Here is a 6,712-nt window from a genome sequence, read left to right as displayed (position 1 = left end):
TGACTCACACCAATCTTTTTGATTATCACCTCACACCCATTTTTTTATGGCTGCCATAAAAAACAAACAGACAGACAAACAAGACAGAAAATAATAAGTGCCGGCAAGAATGTGGAGAAATTACAACTCTTGTGCACCGTTGATGGGAATGTAAAATGGTGTAGCCACTGTGGAAAACAGCATGGCAGTTCCTCAAAAAAATTAAAAATAACATTACCATATGATTCATCAATTCCACTTCTAAGGATACACCTAAAGGAAGTGAAAGCAGGGACATGAACAGATATTTGTACACCCACGTTCATAGCAGCATTATGAACCCAAGTGTCCATTCGAAGATGAATGGATAAATAAATGTGGTAAATGTATACAATGGAATATTATTCAGTCTTAAAGTGGATAGAAATTCTGACATGGTACAACATGGATGAACTTGAAGATACTATGCTAAGTGAAATAAACCAGTCACAAAAGGACAAATAAAATATGATTCCACCTATATGAGGGACCTAAAGCATTCAAACTCATAGAAACACAAAGAAGAATGTAGTTGAGGGAGTTCCCATTGTGGCTCTGCCATAACGAACCTCACTAGTAGCCATGAGGATGCAGGTTTGATCCCTGGCCTCAATCAATGGGTTAAGGATCTGGCGTTGCTGTGAGCTGTGGTGTGGGTCGGGGCTCAGATCCCAAGTTGTGACTACAGCTCTGATTCAACCCTTAACCCAGGCACGTCCATGTATTGCAGGTATCTGCCCTAAAAAGATGGATGAAAGAAAAAGAAAGAAAGAAAGGGAGGGAAGGAAGGAGGGAGGGAAGGAAGGAGGGAAGGAAGGAAAAGAAAGGAAGAAAGGAAAAGAAAGAGAGGAGGGACAGAAAGATGGAAGGAAGGAAGAAAGAAAAACTAGTTGCAAAGGAACTGGAGGAAGGAAGAAATGAGAAATTGTTTAATGACTGTAGTTTGAGTTTTGCAAGATGCAAAAAGTTCTGGAGATTGTATGCGTAACAATGTGAATATACCTAACAATATTAAACTGCATACCTAAAAAGTAGTTAAGATGTTATATGTTATGTTAGTGTGTTTTACTGCAATTAGGAATTTGAAAATGAAGTGGTTTTTAAAATCATTATAAGAGAGCATGGATAAAATCTATCTAATAAAAGCATGATGTCAAAAGTAAAAGCCGTAATGGAAAATGTCTGTATATACAAAGAATGTATTAATGTTGGGTTTCTGTTGCTCTTGGGGTTATGGCTATTTTTGTTCCCATCTTTAAGAAACTATTTTCTTATAATGAACATTATTGATTAGCATAATTAGGAAATATGATAGTTTTTAGTTAGGAAAAATGAGATACTAGTACTTTCCTTCACTCTGTCATTCCCAAAGATTTTGAAAAGTCATGATACTCAACTTTAGGGAAGGTATGGAAACAGGAACTTTTTTTTTTTCTTTTTAGGGCCGCATTTGCGACATATGGAAGTTCCCAGGCTAGGGGTCAGATCAGAACTATAGCTGCTGACCTACACCACAGCCATAGCAATGCCATTTCCAAGCCGCCTCTGCGACCTATACCACAACTCATGGCAACAATAGATTCTTAACCCACTGAGCAAGGCCAGGGCTCGAACCCGTATCCTCAAGGATACCAGCTGGGTTCGTTAACCACGGGAACTCCAAGGACGTAATTAAACTTAAAAGCTTTTGCACAGGAAAAGAAACCATGGAAAAAATGAAAAGGCAACCCATAGAATGGGAGAAAACATTTGCAAATGAAGTGACTGGTGAGGGATTAATCTCCAAAATATATAAACATCTCATGGAGATTTATACCAAAAAAACAAACAAGCAAACAAAAAACCCAAACTAATCAAAAAATGGTCAGAAGATCTAAATAGACATTTCTCCAAAGAAAACACACAAATGGCCAAAAAACACATGTAAAGATGTTCAACATCACTAGTTATTATAGCAATGCAAATCAGAACTACAATGAGATTATCACCTCACACTGGTCAGAATGGCCATCGTCAAAAAATCTACAAAAAATAAATGCTGGAGAGGGTGTGGAGAAAAGGGAATCCTCCTACACTGTTGGTGGGAATGTAGGTTGGTGCTAACACCATGGAGAGCAGTGTGGAGGTTCCTTAAAAAACTAAATACAGAACTACCATATGACCCCACAGTCCCACTCCTGGGCATATACCTGGAGAAAACTATACTTTGAAAGGACACATGCACACTGTATGTTCACTGCAGCACTCTTTACAACAGCCAAGACACAGAAGCAACCTAAATGTCTATCAACAGAGGACTGATAAAGAAGATGTCACACACACACACACACACACACACACACACACACACACACACACACACACACTGGAATATTACTTGGGCATCAAAAAAGAACAAAATAGGAGTTCCCATCATGGCGCAGTGGTTAACGAATCCGACTAGGAACCATGAGATTGCGGGTTCGGTCCCTGGCCTCGCTCAGTGGGTTAAGGATCCGGCGTTGCCGTGAGCTGTGGTGTAAGTTGCAGACGCGGCTCAGATCCCGCGTTGCTGTGGCTCTGGCGTAGGCCAGCGGCTACAGCTCCGATTTGACCCCTAGCCTGGGAACCTCCATATGCCGTGGGAGCGGCCCAAAGAAATAGCAAAAAGACAAAAAAAAAAAAAAAAAAAAAGACAAAAAAAAAAAAAAAAGAACAAAATAATGCCATTTACAGCAACATGGATAGACCCAGAGGTTATCCTACTAAGTGAAGTAAGTCAGACAGAGAAAGACACCATATGAGATCTCTAATAAGTGGAATTTAATAAAAAATGATGCAAAAGAACTTTTGCGTAAAACAAAAACAGACTCAGAGATTTTGAAACCCAACTTATGGTTGCCAAAGGGGAAACATTAGAGGAAGGGATGGATTGGGAGGTTGGAATTGGCATATACACACTACTGTATATAAAATAGATAAGTAACAAGGACCTACTGTATAGCATAGGGAAATCTATTCAGTACTCTGTGATAGCCTAGATGGAAAGAATCTGAAAAAGAATGGATATATGTCTATATGAACGGCTGATTCACTTTGCTGTACACCTGAAACTAACACAACGTTGCAAATCAACTATACTTTAATAAAATTGTTTTTAAAATAACTTTTAAAGTTTTATGAGTGGCTATATCACTTTTGTAAAAAATATGAATACATAAGTCCATGAAAAAGACTAAAAAGCATGAATTAAATAAAATGTTAATGTGCTTTTTTTCTAATGGAGAATAGATGATTTTTGGCATAGTGTAGTAGGTGAAATGGTTACAGATCTTCTAAAGTTAGCCAGGCCCAGATGAATGGTGTAGGATTGCAAAAAAAAGATCTAAAATCATAAAATTTATTTTGTAGTTTTCATAATATGCTCAAAAGTTAAGATACCAAAAAATTCTTTTACTCTGGTTTTCTCCTTATGAGGCACAATATAAATGAAAGAAATAAAAGAAAACGAAGCTATTTTATTACCTAGTAAAACAATGTTAACAATGGAAACTAAGATTTCAATGTGACTTTCATGGGGTTCCTATTGTGGCACAGCAGAAACAAATCTGACTAGTATCCATGAGGATGCAGGTTCAATCCCTGGCCTCGCTCAGTGGGTCAAGGATTTGGCATTGCTGTTAGCTGTGGTGTAGGTTGCAGATGTGGCTCGGATCCGGTGTTGCTGTGGTTGTGGCGTAGGCCAGTAGCTGCAGCTCCAATTTGACCCCTAGCCTGGGAACTTCTATATACTGCAGGTGCTGCACTAAAAAGCAAAAAATTAAAAAAATAAAGAAAGAAAAAAAGTGGCTTTCATGTTCTCTCCTAGTGAATAGAAACTTGAAAAGCTTGTAAAGTTATCTGAAGGCCAACTGTTTTATTTTCCACTCTATTTCAATAATCAGTGTTTTCATAATCTTCATTCTATTTCCATAATCACCACTTGTTTCTTCTAATCCCTCCTTCTTAATCCTCACCTGAATTCTAGTCCAGACACATATTTTACTAACCCGTAATCTCCTGAAAATCCACTTTTTTTTTTTTTTTTGGTCTTTTCGTCTTTTCTAGGGCCACACCCGCGGCATATGGAGGTTCCCAAGCTAGGGGTCTAATCCGAGCTGCAGCCACCCACCTACACCAGAGCCACAGCAACGCAGAATCCGAGCCGCGTCTGCAACCTACACCACAGCTCACGGCAATGCCAGATCCTTAACCCACTAGGCAGGGCCAGGGATCGAACCTGCAACCTCATGGTTCCTAGTCGGATTCGTTAACCACTGTGCCATGACAGGAACTCCTGAAAATCCACTTTTTAAAAGTGACTCCTTTGAATAATGAGAACTAGACACTACAGATTAATTTTACACTGTACATCTAATTCTACTTACACGAGTAGATGGAAACTCTTTGGTGAAAGTTCTTTGACACTTTCCTTTAGACTAGTGAGAACACTACATGCATAAATCATTAACAGAGGAGAAAAAATTCTGTCAATCTTTAGTTGGCTTCTTTAGTATTGTCCTAGAATATAAAAATCAATCTGATATCAGAGATTACATGAATAGATCTGAAACCTCACAGAATGAGAAAGATTCAAGTAACGCCAATTCTTAAGTAGAACCATGGATATAACCAAATGAAAGAGCTAATTTGTATTTTACACTAAAACACTGATTTCTGAAGTCTATAATTTGACAAAACTCATGTCCAATCAAAAACACATAGGATATTAGTTATTATGGTGGAACCATTAGCTACCACTGTATCTTGTTAAAAAAATAACGGCACAAACAGAAAGACTGAAAAATGACCAATAAGGAGCCAATTTTTAAATCTCATTTTCCTAGAGACTGATTATTCTTTTCTTTTTTTTTTTTGTTTCTGTTTTTTAGGGCCGTATCCGCAGCAGATGAAGGTTCCCAGGCTAGGGTTCAGTTTGGAGCTACAGCTACCAGCCTATGCCACAGCCACAGCAATGCTGGATTGGAGCCTCATCTGCAACCTACACCACAGCTCATGGTAGCACTGGATCCTTAACCCATTGAGCAAGGCCAGGGATTGAACCAGCAACCTCATGGTTACTAGTCGGATTCGTTTCTGCTGTGCCACAACGGGAACTATTATTATTATTATTTTCTTAACCTAAACTTTTTTTTTTTTTTTTGTACTTTTCAGGGCTGCACCTGCGGCATATGGAGGTTATCAGGCTAGGGGTCAAATCGGAGCTGTAGCTGCTGGTCTATGCCACAGCTCATGGTAATGCCAAATCCTTAATCCACTGAGAGAGGCCAGGCAGGGATCGAACCCACATCCTCCTGGATGCTAGTCAGATTCGTTTCCGCTGAGCCATGATGGGAACTCCATTAATGTAAACATTTTGATTTGTATTGCCCATAGTCTGCTAAAAATAGATGTTAACAAACAAAATGGAACTAATTTATGTCCTTAAGAGTTAAACCTCACTGTCTGCAAAAAAAAAAAAAAAAAAAAGATTTAATCTTCTGATTCTTGCAGTAAAGAATTTATAGAATTTTTAAAAATAGGCGTGGTTCCAAATACTAGTTTTTCCCAAAATATTTCCTCAAGGACTAATTATAAGAGAACTTCAATTGGTGTGTAAGTGGGAAAAGGATTGCCTGTGAGGCTGATTTCATAGGGTACCAAAAACATCCATCTTACTAGCGCCAATAGATTAGTTACTTTCCTTCCACCATTCTGTGGGAAGCTCTCTGAACATTCAAAAACAACAGATTCTTTCTACTACAAACTTTTTTTTTTTTCCTACTACAAACTCTTTAAGGGGCATGACACATTATTAAGTCCTAATACCTCAGTGAGAACACTACTTTTTTGAGAAAGGAAGGACCTTGCAATAGGAATACACTGGACACAGACCAGTGGGAGACCAAGATTCAAAGGGAAGGAAAATAGCAAAGAAAAGAGAGATGGAGGCAAACTTGCCCCACATCGCAATCTTGCCTTCCTAAGACAGACTTTGGCTTCTGCCTATGTTCTTCCTGTTCCCAGCTTAGTCTCTCTTTCTTCTTATTTCATGCTTGCTGATCAAGAAACAGAAAGTGGATAAGGGAGTTCCCGTCGCGGCACAGTGGTTAATGAATCCGACTAGGAACCATGAGATTGAGGGTTCGGTCCCTGCCCTTGCTCAGTGGGTTAAGGATCCGGCGTTGCCGTGAGCTGTGGTGTAGGTTGCAGATGCGGCTGGGATTCCGCGTTGCTGTGGCTCTGGTGTAGGCGGGTGGCTACAGCTCTGATTGGACCCCTAGCCTGGGAATCTCCATATGCTGCGGGAGCGGCCCAAGAAGTCACAATTTTTTTTTTTTTTTGGACTCTTAGGGCTACGCCCACAGCATGTGGAAATTCCCAGGCTAGGGATCGAATTGGAGCTGTAAGTGCCAGGCTATACCACAGCCAGGTAGGATCTGAGTCACATCTGTGGCCTACACTACAGATCACATCAATGCTGGATCCTTTAACCCATGAATGAGGCCAGGGAGTGAATCCATGTCCTCATGGATACTAGTTGGACTCATTACTGCTGATCCACAATGGGAATTCCATAAAATCGTAAAGCATAGCCTGTTTAATAGGCAAAAAAAAAAAAAAAAAAAAAAAGAATAGTAATGATCCTTCTTGGTTCCAGAGAGAAATCACTGAG

Source organism: Sus scrofa, chromosome 15, assembly GCF_054392235.1.
Source record: "Sus scrofa isolate SSC_HxYL_T2T_F1_AM1 chromosome 15, Sscrofa_HxYL_maternal_Yorkshire_Landrace_v2.0, whole genome shotgun sequence".
In the NCBI taxonomy this organism is placed as follows: Eukaryota; Metazoa; Chordata; class Mammalia; order Artiodactyla; family Suidae; genus Sus; species Sus scrofa.
Note: the sequence above shows the minus strand (reverse complement) of the source record.